The 14,388-nt window shown below is 34.5% G+C and overlaps 1 protein-coding gene across 1 annotated transcript in view; it reads right to left on the bottom strand.

Moving 5' to 3' along the window:
* The window catches only part of LOC150101563 (ERO1-like protein alpha), a 223,326-nt gene that overhangs the window by 77,796 nt on the left and 131,142 nt on the right, over positions 1 to 14,388 (bottom strand). The gene's annotated exons all lie outside the window — the stretch shown is intronic.

Below are 14,388 nucleotides of genomic sequence, written 5' to 3'. Positions count from 1 at the left end.
AAGGAAAAAATCATCTTTCATCAGGACAATGCACCTGCCCACAAAGGTGTTTTTGCAATGGGAAAATTAAGGGATCTGCACTATGAATTGTTGGAACATTCACCCTATTCCTCCAGATTTGGCTCCCTCTAACTTCTATCTCGTTCCCAAAACTAAAAATGTTACTCGCTGGTCAGCATTTTTCTTTGAATTAAGAAGTGATTGCTGTAGAGGGGTATTTTGCAGATCTTACTGAGAACCTTCCTCATTCTTCCATCAAGAACCTTTTCTAGGATTTTTCATTGTGTGGGGCATCAACTTTATTCCTCTGTAATTGTTACAGTCTTGTGCATCCCCTTTACCCTTGTAGATGGGGAAAGAGAACTTTCCCTCCATTCCTTGGGTATATTTTCCTGTTGACAAACTTTTATTAACATTGACCTGTTAATTTATAAACTCTTCCTCCAGTGCATTCCATGCCTCCACTGGGTTCTTGTCAGGGCCTACCGATTTTCCATTCTTCATTCTCTTTATGGCCTCCTTCACTTCCACTCTACTAATGTTCTGCACCATCCCCTCATAAGGTTCTCCATCTTCTCTATGAGTCCTTGCATTTTCTTCATTCAAAAGCCCTTTGAAGTATATTCTCCATCTGTTGTAATTGTAAGAAAGGTGCAATTATTTAAAAAAAAAAATAATTGCCTATTACATATGTTGCGTGGACTGTACATACATTTAAGTTTAATATTGAACTAAATGAATGCATTGATTTGCTTGGAAAATTATTTATTGGAAATAACAACTGCATTTGCATGCAATTCCCTATGAGTAGATTTGCTTGAATAATAAATAATAGGTACAGCACACTTTTTTTTAATTTATATTAAGTGTATTTCCTCACCACGTTTCACTGTCTATATGGCTAATGGCATCTTCAGGAAGTTGCTTAAAGTGAAAAAAAACAACAAAAAAAATATAAATAAATGTTTTCCAACAGCCTCTAAAATCTATAAATGGAAAAGACTGGAATAATAGTTTAATCATGGGTATCACTAGACAAGTGTCTAGTGATACCCATTGATCCTCCGTAGCTCAGTCGGTATAGACTTGCATCACCTCCTGTGATGTATCAGATCCTTTATATTGTATTATACTTACCGAGATTATTATTTTTTACTGATTTTGAATTTCTGGTTTGTGTGTGTGTGGATTTTCTTAATAATGTTCTCTCAAACCATATGAAGTGTTGTATTGAGCTGCAGAACTTATATTGTCCATGTAAATCCAGAAATCAAGAAGGATGGGGGGGTATTAGCATGCTTCTTTCTAACATTCAACAACTAGTATTTTAGCTCGATGATTGTGAATATTAGGAATTTGCTCCAATTTTTTGGTTATACGTAGGAACTGAGATGGATAGGAGCCTCCATAACTCAGTCAGTATAGATTAAGCCCTCTGGTCAGAAAGACCTGGGTTCACTTCTCGTCTATGATGTGAGGAACCTTTATCTGGTCTCTTTCAACTAAAGGTGAGTTGAAAGAGACCAGGTCTCTTTCAACATATAGAGGTAGACGTTTTTTTCACCCAGAAACTCGGATTTTTCGTCCCTCAGAACAGGCAAACTGATCCCGTGAACACGCACGGATTATAGTCATGAATACTTATGACAATATTTGGAAGAGATAGGATCCTCACCACATGTCATTACGCCTATAGTTAACCATGAGTCACATCATGGTAGTCAACCTCCTAGATAGGAGACGACACATGAATGGGAATCACTAGACATATTACATGCAGTCTCTACATTGTTGCATAAACTTTGTGTGTGACTGCTGGTAGTGGAGAGGTCTTGAATGGTACACATATTAATTAATGGCTACCAAATGTCATGAAGGATCATTCCTTAGTTTCTATTTAGTATGCCTTTAAGAGAATGACCTCAGAGAGCTTCCTGAATAACTTGCCTTAGAAGTAATTCTCTTCTAAATAGGACATACAGGTGATTTGCCAATTTACCATGTGATGTTCTTTGAGGATGCTCATTACAAGTCCTCTTGTTTTCTTCCCTTTTGTTTTGTTTTCAACATCACCAATATGTTCTTTGTTGTGGATTACAAAACTTCTCCCAGTTTGACCTAATAATAATAAATAATAGGATAATAAATAATTGACTTTTCATTATTATTATTATTCAATAACTTTGTCTTTAGCAGAGTGTAGAAAGCTTCGTAAGGTGTTCACTGATTTGAAGGCTGTTGTGATGTTGATTGCCTTTAATATTTTGGCTATTTTTCTTGATGCACTGCCAACGTATGGCACAGATTCCATGCTTTGTAATTAATTTCTGGATTGTTACAGGATGGTTCTGTTACACCCTGATACCTTCACTATGCGGAATTTTCAGTTATCATGGTGTAACATGAAGAGAAAATTAAATAAAAACCCTGTATAAAAAGCTAATACACAAATTATTTAAAGAAAGAAAAATATTCTTGCATCGAAGTAAAATATATAACAAAAAAGTGTTTGAAGAACTAAATAATAAAAGAAGGAAAATATTACAGTTGTGATATAAAAAAATTAGCTAAGTAAAACAGAAAAGATTAGTCAATAAGGAATTATATGTGAGGCTACAGATTAAAATATTAAGCAAATTCTTAGAAAATTAGGAAGGGGGATTAATTTAGAGGCTAGCAAAAATAAAAATCAATAGACTATCGCTCAGGGTCAATTCCCGGATTTGAGACATTGTCACGTGCTCGCCGACCTCAGGATGTTTGGAAGAAAAATGCCACCCTAATTGGTCGGTGAAGTGAATCCAGTAAGGGGTGGAGAAAAGAAATTAAAGAAGGTGCCGGTATGGATCAAGTTATAAAAGGGTTAGAAACCCACCCCCCAGGAGGGCTTTTTCCCAGATAGTTTCTTCACGAGCTCCTTCGTATAGGTTTCACGTGGTTTTCCTGAGTGGCGGGATTGGAGTTAATCTCAGTCGTCACAACAAGGAAACAGAAGTGAGCGGGATTTCGATTCCGTATTTCCTATGGTAAGAAACGAGGAATGCCATTGAGCCAAAAGAAAGAAGGTATTATCTATGTGTTTCATTGTCCAGTGAAAAGGAAATCTGTAAAGAAGTCGGTGTCCACGTGATGAGTTTCACAGCCATTGTACAGATGATTCAAAGTGTGTCCTTAATTCAAGAATGAAAAGTTAAGATCGCGTAAGCAGTTTAATGCCAAAAGAACTTAGGAGTAACAGATTATAAGAGAGATCATACCAGGATAGAATAATCGGAAAAAGGTAGAGGCCAATATAGAAAACTCAAGAGAAAAAGGTACAGTAAAAAAAATCTCGTCTTAACTGAAAATCGTCTGTAATTGTAATCATTATTCTGTAATTGTAATCATTAATCATTAATCCATAAACTGTTGAAGAGACTAAGGAAAATTATACTAGGACTTTAGTACATGACTGATTATAATGAGAGTATGCTTGTCAATATTAATATTATATAAGTAATTATGTGTCCTGAAATTTATGCATGGGTATTGTAACGTATAGGAAAGTTTTAAATGTCAAAGTTATGTGTTAACACAGTGAAAGGATAATTTAATCTACATAGTTTTAAATAGTTAAATAGAGTGAGTTGATCACATATGTCCATGTGCTACAGCATATAGCATATTCAGACTAATATAGGGTTAGCTAAAGTGTTAATTAGATCTGGGATTATACATATGATTGTATGAGTTGAATTTGTTATGGCGGCATGATTGCAATACCCATATAGGATCATAGCCAAATTACTTGTGATAAGCTAATGTTGTTTTGTAAATGTTTTCTTAGTATTGAACTGAATTATATTAGAAATTGAATTGTAACATACTAATGAGTTTAATAAACCTTTGTACATTGATAAAACAGTTGTCTGAAATTGCTGCCCAATGCACCACTTGAAAACGTACGAACCTAATTACGCAGGAGGGGAGAATATTTAAATGAGTAACGAGATAAAGTGTCACGACTGCAATATTGTTTCACATTCAGACATATTTTAGTAATTGCTCCCTGTTTTTGTATTTTATATCTCAAACTAAATGTCCCAAAAGGTGCAGTATAATATAAATATTAGGGACACTAAGGGGAGAAATAGCTTAAATATTTGTAATTTGGGATAAATCTCGTACATAGATAAAAGTCGAATATCGATAAACAGAATTTCTCTAGATAGAATAATAATCATAAATTGGGACACAACAGTTTGTTAGAAAATAAAAGTTTCTTTAGTACCATTTTTTGAGTAGCTATTTTGAAGGAACTGATTAAATAGAATTTGAAGTTCTTGTTTTTGTTTGATTTCATCATTTCTTAGTATGTTTGAAGCGTTATTTTTTAAGGTTTTGATTATACCTAATATTTGTTGAGAGTGACTGAATGAGCTTGCTTGCAGGTACCTGCCTGTGTGTGTGTGTGTTTTTCTCTATAGATCGCTAATGATAATCGTCCACTGATGTGTTTGATGACAAAGATAACTAGGAAAGGAATGGGAATTTCTCTGTAGTGCAATTGGAAGAACCATAGTACATTGCACCCTTCAACTGGAAAATGCTTAAGTTCAATTCTCGTTGTGACGACAGCAATCTTTATATAGTTTTTTTTCAATTGAAGGTGAGAGCTGATTTCACATGGAGATAGCAGGGTTTTTCTTCTGGAAATCCAAGTTTTTCATCCCACATATAGACAAATTAGCCTTGAGAACACACACTAAAAAAAAAAAAAAACTGGTGGTGGTGGTGGGCAGTATCATTATGAGGCCTCAAAAATAAGCATTTTTTTAATTTATTGAAAATAAAAGTCAATATTTCCATAATAACTCATTTTAATAATACAATACAACATTGTATACATATATTTGCATTTTAAAAATATATATAAAAATAAATCAGTTCAAATTTAAATAAAAAAATTAATAACTAAAAGTTTTTTTCTGGCTTTGGTTTTAGCAAATATATCTATAATGTCATCATAATTAATCGAGTCCATTACATCTGATTCGATGCATAATAACGACACGTCACTTGTTTTATTTTGGTGCAAGTTGTTTCTTAAATAATTTTTTATTCATTTTAACACTTAAAATGAGCGTTCAGCACTTGCATTTGAAATAGGCATCATCAAAAATATTTTTAGAATTATTTCTACGTTCGGAAAAGTAGACCTTAACCAGTGTTTATAAATTTGTACATATTTTTAATTGAAGAATTTTCTTCCTTTATCATTATTAAAAATTGCTTAACTTCATCAGTAAATTTTTCTGGATCAATCAGTCCCATAAGTTTGTAAAATTTTATTAATACTAGTCTTGTACTTGTCTTGATCTATATCTTTCTTCAAAAAAATGTCAAACATATCTAATATGTCGAAATAGCTTTTTCTTCTTTCATTAATTTCCAAAATTAGCTTATTGCAAATGACATTAAAAGTGTTCACAGCGAAATTTTCTTTCCCATGTAATATAATCTCATTGTTAGATTGTGAAACTTCATCATTTTTTTCGTTTTTTAACTCTTTCCTTTTCATCCTTTTCATCTTTAAATTTTGTCTCATCTGTTAATAAATTTGCTTCTTCATTTATAGCAGCAAAACTATTTCTTATATTTAAATTAAAACCAACTAAAGACTGTAACAAATTATTAGTTAAAAAGAAATCCATATAAAATAAAATAAACAATTATGTTAAAAGCTAAAAAAAAATACAAAAATAGGAAACAGTAGTATCTTGGGTTTGTTAAAATAAACGAGTAACAGTAAAATAAGAATAATAAATTAATTGAAAAATATATTCTTATCAACAGCGACAACTACTTTAACCATATAATTAGGTATATATATATATATACACTTGTATACAGTATACTGCTTTACAAATGCTACCCAAATAACGGTAACTAAACTATCAGTGTAATTACCATTATTTGGAATTTCCTTTACTGTTCTACGATATTTGATCCTTTTTGGTGCACAATTTATTTATTGTCTCTTCCCAAAAATAAAAACGAATTTCACATGTATACAATAAATATTAATATTAAAAAAATCTTGGTAATATTAAACCAGCAACGTTGTAAGTCATTTTATATATAAATAAATGACTAACTTATATCGATGCATTATAAATAATTATGCAACTTCTACGATACTTTATATTTAATATTAAATTTTCTAAATAGTTTAAAATCTTTTAATGTAATTCTAAATATATATATATTATTTACACTTTTAAATATTCCATGTAATTGAATGATTATTAATTTAAAGAAGGATGTAATTAAAATCTTTTTGTGAAAGACATCAATTTCAGTGTTGATTGCTGATTTTGAGATCGTTGATTTTATCTGACAAGCATCATAGTATCTACAAAAATTCTGAATACCGAAAAAATATTAAAAGGTATGGTAATAATTTATTATAGCGATAAAAGTTTTTTTTTTTTTTTTTAAATTATTGTGTCTTTTCCCAAAATAAAAATGAATTTCACATGTGCGAAAATAAATAATCAAAATGTTTGTTCGCATTGGAAATATTATGTCAAATATTTATATTTTTTAAATAACATTTATTGAAACAAATATGATATTTTGCATTCTTTCCTTGCAAAATAAGATTACATGGGTCGCACATTTCAATTTTAGGAATGATTTTTTTTATGAACAACAAATTATGTTAAACTGCATTACTTGCGGTTTCTGATTGTGAATCTTTTTAATGACAAAAATTTATATCCAATAGTATTTTATCAGAGACTCTTCACCTTTGTCTTTTGCTTAAAACTGCAACGGTACAATTACTTTGGAAAAATAATGAATTCAAACAAAAAGAAACTGCACATATGTTATCTAGCAGCGTGGACGTGTGGAACGAGTTTGAAGGGCAAATGGCCTGCATTTGAATGGACTTGGTGTGCAGAGACTGGAAAGAGTGTTGCTGAATGAAGTGAACATGGATGTGCAAAACCAGGGAAACTAGAACTACCAAGAAGGGGAGGGAATGGATATGCAGACATCAGTGAGACAGATGAGTGTAAGAGTGTATATAATGTACCCGAGCCAGCACTAAGGACAAAAAATGGGAATGGGTCATTTAGAATAACGTATCAATATAGGGGTGGGACTAAGGGATCACTGCATTTCATGTATACTAATGCCAGGAGTATTAGGAACAAGAAGGAAGAATTTTTGGCCTTGATTGGCTCTTCCTGGCCACAGGTTATTGGCATTAAGGAAACATGGCTGACGGAAGAAGATATAGTTAGTGGGATAGAATGTGTAGGTTATAGTGTGTTTAGGAGGGACAGAGAGAATAAAATGGGGGGGGGGTATTATTGATGATAGCTGATGAACTGCAGCCAAGGAGAATTGAAGTTGTATCGCAGGATAGTGAAAGGAGCTCATTTGAGGCTATTTGGTATGAGATTGAGACTGGCAGAATAAAATATACAGTTGGGTGCTGCTATAGACCAGGTGATGGAATAGATGGTGGAGATAGTATGCATAGGGAAATTGATGAAATGAGTGGAAGGAGGGTAATTATTATGGGGGATTTCAACTATGGTAACATTGATTGGAAGGAGGAGAGGACACATGTGAGGAAGAAAAAGGATTTTATTCAATTATTAAGGGATAACTATCTAAGACAGCATGTAATTAAAAATACTAGGGGTGTGAGAGTGCTTGACCTGGTAATGGCATCTGAGAATTTGACTGTAATGAATATGACCATGTTGCCACCTATTGGTGAGAGTGATCATAGGGTCTTGACATGGGAGGTGGCGAAAGGTGTGGAATTTTCGATTAAGACAGGGTATATATGGAATTAACGTGCTGGCAAGTATGACAAGCTTAGGAGATTGCTTGGATCAGTGCCATGGCATGTACAACTGCAAGGGCTGGACGTCGATAGAGCATGGGAAGTGGTCAAGGAGCACTTACAGGAGGTAATGGCTGATTGTATACCTAGGGTCCGAATAGTAAAACAAGTAGGGGTTAAATGGATGAATAACACCATTAAGCTTGAGCTGCAAAAAAAGAAACAACTGTAGAGGGAATTTAAAGAAAGGGGTGACCTGCAGGCACACGAACGTTATAAAGTGCAGGCCAGAAAGGTAACGAGTGTGGTAAAAACAGCAAAAGCCGATTATGAAAGGAAACTAGCTTTGCAAGCAAAAGAGAATCCAAAACAGTTTTTTCAATATGCTGCAAGCAAGAAAAAAACTGTACACGGCAAAATGATTTTAAGGTATGACGATGATAAGGAGGTCACTGAATCAGTCGATATAGTGGATTTACTGAGCGCGCACTTTGCAAAAGCATATCATCCAGGTGGTGACATTGAAAAAATGAAGGAACCATTAGTTTATATGGGAATAGTGATGAATGAAGTGGAGGCGACTAGTCTATTACAGAACCTTAATGTGAACACATCTGTGGGATTGGATGGTATACCGGCACGGGTCTTGCGTGAAGCGGCTAAAGAATTGTCAGTGCCCTTGACCATGTTGTTTAATTTGAGTCTCAGGTCTGGCTTAGTCCCGAAGGTGTGGAAAGAGGGGAAAATAGTTTCACTGCATAAAGGAGGATCCAAGACTACGGTTGCAAATTACCGACCGATCAGCATATCAGGAGTCGTTGTCAAGGTCTTGGAGAAAGTAGTCAAGGGAAAAATACAGGAATGGATTGATGAAAATGAGATACTGTACAGGGGACAACATGGCTTTGTGAAGAGTAGATCATGCTTCAGTAACTTGCTCAAGTTTTATAACAAGGTCACGGCTGAACTGGATAAGGGAAATGGGTTTACAGTGATACTGCTGGACCTGGCAAAGGCGTTTGACAGGATACCACATGGAATACTAATCCGTAAACTACAATATGGGAATGGATATAAGGTTGGTGAGATGGATAGGTGGTTGGTTGATGGAGAGATATCCAAGAGTAGTTTATTCAGGAGTAGAGTCCAAAAGACGGCCTGTGACTAGTGGTGTGCCGCAGGGTTCTTTCTTGGACCACTGCTGTTTAATCTGTTCATTAACGATATAGGGAAGGATCTAAGTGGAACAATTCATTTGTTCACTGATGATGCAAAGTTGGGTAGGGCAATAGTGAATGCAGAAGATGTCAAAGTTTTGCAGGATGACTTAGATAGATTGGAGTTCTGGGCTAAGGAGAATGGATGTCGATTTAATGTGATAAAATGTAAGGTTATGCATTTCAGAGTGAAAAGATTAGCAGCAGTATACCACATTGGTGGAACTGTACTCCAAGAGATTGATGTGGCCAGGGACTTGGGAGTGTTGGTGGATAGGGAGATGAAGTTTAGGGGGCACACTGCAAAAGCAGCTAAATCAGCTCATCAACTCACTTGGTTGTTGAAAAATACCTTGACGAGCAGAGACAAGCAAGTTATTGTACCTCTGTACCGAGCCTTGATAAGACCTCATCTCGACTACTGTGCCCAGATTTGGTCACCTCGGTTCCTTCTTGATGGGGAGGAGGTTGAGAGGATCCAGAGGCGAGTGACTAAGACGATAGCAGGTCTATGGAATGAACCATATGAGAACAGGTTGAAGATTTGTGGGTTGCAGAAACTAGTTGATAGGTCGAAAAGGGGAGATATGATTGAGACATTCAAACTGCTAAAGGGATTCTATAGGATTAATTCAGAGGATATTTTTGAGATCAGGACTGGTGGTGGGAGAACTAGGGGACACCTATGGAAGCTGGGCAAGAGTGTGGTTAGCAGGGGTGTTAGAGCTGGGTTCTTTACTTTTAGAGTGGTAAATGAGTGGAATAAGCTGCCAGAGTCTGTTGTGGGTGCTATGACGGTGAACGAGTTCAAGACAAGATATGGTAGATACTGTGAGAATGTAATCGCATAGTTGTGTGGACATGATGTTTAGGGCCTCCCTCGATGAGCCTAAGGACTGCTGGAGTCGCCCGAAATAATAATAATAATAATAATTTTGTGTGAGGGGGCGATAATTTTGGGAGGGGGGAGTTAGCCATTAAAGGCAAATTAATTCTGTTATGAAAATTTTGGAAATAAAATTTCATTTTGATGCATGCACCTACACGTTTTGAAAGATAAAATTGTAGGGAAAATATTGCAACTTCAAAACTTCCACATAATATCGAAATTAACCGAAAATATGTACATAACAGTTGATTTCATAACTGCCGTTTATTTCGATTTGTAGTGAGTGATTAGGGAGAAACAAGAAAGTTGTAATGCAAAAACCTACAGATTATGTTATAAAAATTATGCATTACATGATATGATTCGAGATTTACGTATGATTATGATTCTCTATAAAGCAAAATTTAAACGTGCGAGCCTTCGCGCAACCTGTGAACTAACCTTCAAACTAAGATTATGAATAAAAAAGAAAACTTAATTTGGAGCAGATGGAGGCTGTTTAGATTCGGATTTTCATGAATTTATAAAATAATTGTTTGACAAAAATAATTATCTTCAATCAAGTTTTGGGAGAATTTTAAAATGTAATGGCGATTAAAATAATTAGCAAAAAAATTGATAGTGACATTATCTTCCAAAGTGATACAATATGAAGTGAAGAAAGTATGAAAGGATTTCTTATTTTGCACTGGCATTAAAAACTATAATTATATGATAAAAACAAGCAGCAAAAAATGAATATAACTCGTAGGAATTTAGTCTGATATAACTTAGATTCTGGTTACCAAGCAAACGGCAAACAACTGCGTTTCTGTAGGCAACTGAACGTAGCTATAATACTACATACACCAGGTAATCTAGTGAAGTGTTCTTTTCAGGGTGAAGGATTATTGTCCCTTCTAATGGACATGACGGTCAAACTGCACTTCTTATCCATGTTCTTTCAACAGGTGGACAGAATATTATCCAAGTTTGCTGGACGTATATATACACATCCAGCAAAGAAATGGTATGCTTACATACATAAATTTTATGGAATACAGGAGTTCCTATTAGTTTTACATTCTAAGGAAAGAACAATGTATTTCAAAAGGAAGCGGGAGGCATCACTAATTTTTCAGCAGCCTCTAGTTTTTATATTATGAATTTAATATTTAAAAATAAGTATCTTATTTTGCAACTATAACTAGTGTTTTTTTTTTATTGTTCTTTGTGAGGAGTAAGGTTTTAAAATGTGGCCCCCATAGAGAGAGTGAGGCTTCCAGCTTGTACTCATTTTATTAGGGCTAATGGTAAATGTGACCCTGGCTGAGACTCAAGTTATAAAAACATGTTAAAGGCTTAGCCAATTCAGTTGAGCATTCCTTTAGCAAATGTGATGATAATTCCATCTGTCTATATTAACAAATTCTTATCCAGGTTATGCAACAGCTCTTCAAGTTAATTTTCACAGACCTTTAACTCTTCATCCAATGTGGCAGTAGCAATGTGCACCATGTTACATACACCTGGTTGATATATCTAAGCAAAGTGAGCACTCCTTAATTGAACAATCTCATTAGCTTCTGACACTAGAGTGCCATCTGCATTTAATAAAGCCATTCTTCCACATTCATTCATTCTTTTGCTTGCAATATAATGATAAAATTCTTTTGGATTGCTTTTAGCTTGCATAGCCAATTTCTTTTCATACTCCAATTTATCTTTCCATACAATACTTGTTACTTTTCTTGCCCACGCTTTATATATTTCATAACTCCTCTCACTCTTATTCTCACAATATTCTTTCTGCACCATCTTATTCTGTGGATCTCCTGCTTAATAAGGTTGCACATCCATTTCACTCCCAATCTATTTATTCTTCGAACACTAGGAATATTCAGATACTGCCACACTTTTTCAAAGATTCCCATGCATTGCTGACATTTTTCTTATTCAGTAACTGATACCATGGGGTCAAAGATAGTATTCTCCTACGATGATCATAATTTCCAGCTTTGTAGTTAAGCATGTAACCTGTTCTAATGGGAACATCAATATAATTAGATGATTCCGAAGAAAGCACAGCATGATCACTGTCGCCAATGATGATGGTAAAATAGTCATATTCTTAACAGAGACCTCTTCTGACGCTATGAACAAATCTAACACTTTTGACTTTGAGTTCCTTTTTTCATATGCTGCTTGAGAAAGTTGTTTCACAACAATTCAATAAATTTCCCTTCATTCTTATTATGAGATTTCTCTTCTACCCAATAAATGTTTGGATAATTAAAATCATTCATAATGATCATCTGTTTAGTACCCATAAGGCTAAATTTGCAATGCATTGCAAAGAACACAGCAACACCCCACCATATATTTCATTTTATTAGCCTCCACTTCACACTAGATAGCCTCAAACTCACCGCTAAATGGGACATTGTTACCATCATTGGTTTTTTGTGTTTCTACACTAACTGGACTTAAGTCATCTGTCATCATTAGTAGTAATCCCATTCCTCTCCTATCTCTTCTGTCATGCCTAAAAATACTATACCCATTACACTTGATCCCAGTTACCATATCTGATGCTGATAGCCAGGTTTCAATAATACCAACAATCTTAGGCTACATCGTATATAATCCATAATGCACAACAGCTGCTCATTTTTACTGCTTCATGACTGAAACTAAAACCAAAAATGTGTCGCATAGTAAAGCATGAGTGGAGTGAAAACAACATGATAATATTGCTATGAAAGAAATGACTGGATTTTTGGAACTCAATGCAGATATTTATGTTGTCTTTCATACAGAAAGTAAAATATTTGAATGTTATCAATTCTTATGTTATGACAATGATGACAGAACAACTGTCGGGGGGAAGAGGGTAGGTTGATTTTAATTACTATGAAAAAACACACAATCTTTCATATAGAAAGAAAAATAAAGTCTGAATCTTAAAGGAGATAAAAGGCAGGAAGAAAGTGAAGCCAACTGGCTTATGTTATGACTTTTCGAGAAAACTGGCAGCTAAAATTGCAACTGTTTTGGCAATCCTTTAAAATATAACACTGTATTGTTCAAATTAAGGACTGCAAATCCAGAAGTTTTATTTCCAACTCGATGGAAATAAAACTTGTTTTATGAATTCAATGGCAGCCACCCATGCTCAAATATCTTGATAGTGAGATGAAATGTTTTTAAAAAAGTGTTAATTATATGAAAAAAAATAACATATTTTGAATGTATTTGGAACAAGCTCACCTGTGGTGAGTGGGTGAGTAGATTTCTGGAGCCCTGGTTATGGGTACACTGAATGAAAGAATATAAGCATTGGATACCAGAGAACTTGAGAGACAGGTTGCATGAACTGATGAGTATGTCAACAAGCAGTAGCAGAGAAATGGTTTGGAAACATTTTCTTAACACTTTTTAGGCCCAATAATCACCAGCATAGCAAAAGATGAATGGTGCAGCTGATCTCTTGCATACACTCGTGTTGACTATTTGCCCAACACAAATGTGATGGAGATTTGTAATAGAATACTACATTATGTTATCAGGCATGTATGTAGAGGGATGGTTACAAGAACAAGAAAGTGACCTTAATGGATCAACTCCATTAAGGAGTTGATCCAACTCCTTAGTTACTGGATCTCAATCCCTACTGAGTAATTTTTGGGATGTAATGCAACAAAATGTTCATGATAGACTGTTCCCCAACAAATGTAATGGAATATATCATGTCCACCCAAGGTATGATGTTCATATCTACAAACTTGAAGAACAATGCACTCGCACAGGGAGGCTATTCTGACTTTATACATGAAGTGTATAAAGTCCTCTGTACTACAACCTAGCCTGTTTTGTGAAGACTGGTAGATCTGTTAATATTTGCCTTGAAGAACATAAGAACTACATCTGTGATCATCTATATGGCAACTCAGGACTAGCAGAACATATTCTGGATATTCCTTTATAGAATTAAATAGAAGCAAACAACTATGACATAAAAGTTGCTATAGGTCTAAGAGACTATTTTTAGAATTAAATAGAAGCAAACAACTATGGTATAAAAGTTGCTATAGGTCTGAGAGACTCTTTTTAGAATCATAATTACCTATGAAGTACTTCCTCAACAAGTGCAGCTGCATTATTTGCTAAAGATCTAAGAGACCTTTGTTCTAAGACCATGTTTAGCCTGACTTTTCTGAATTAACTTTGTTTTTATGTGGCTCTTGAGGACACCTGTTAAAACTTTAGTTCCTTTTCAGTTACGATTTGAACTGTTTTTTGAACTTAATTAGATCTACAAGTGTCTAATTAAGTCCTATGCATCTACCACATTTGTAATTTTGTACTCTGAGGATGTCGATTAGAAATCCAGTGAAAGATTAGTCAATTCAACAAATGAAGTATTAATTTTCCATCCAGTATAGTTTATTCTGTGA

This window comes from Typopeltis vanoorti, chromosome 11 (assembly GCF_054136105.1).
Source record: "Typopeltis vanoorti isolate ZY-2024b chromosome 11, IOZ_Tvanoo_1.0, whole genome shotgun sequence".
NCBI classification, from domain to species: Eukaryota; Metazoa; Arthropoda; class Arachnida; order Uropygi; family Thelyphonidae; genus Typopeltis; species Typopeltis vanoorti.
This window is presented reverse-complemented; position numbering and strand designations above follow the sequence as displayed.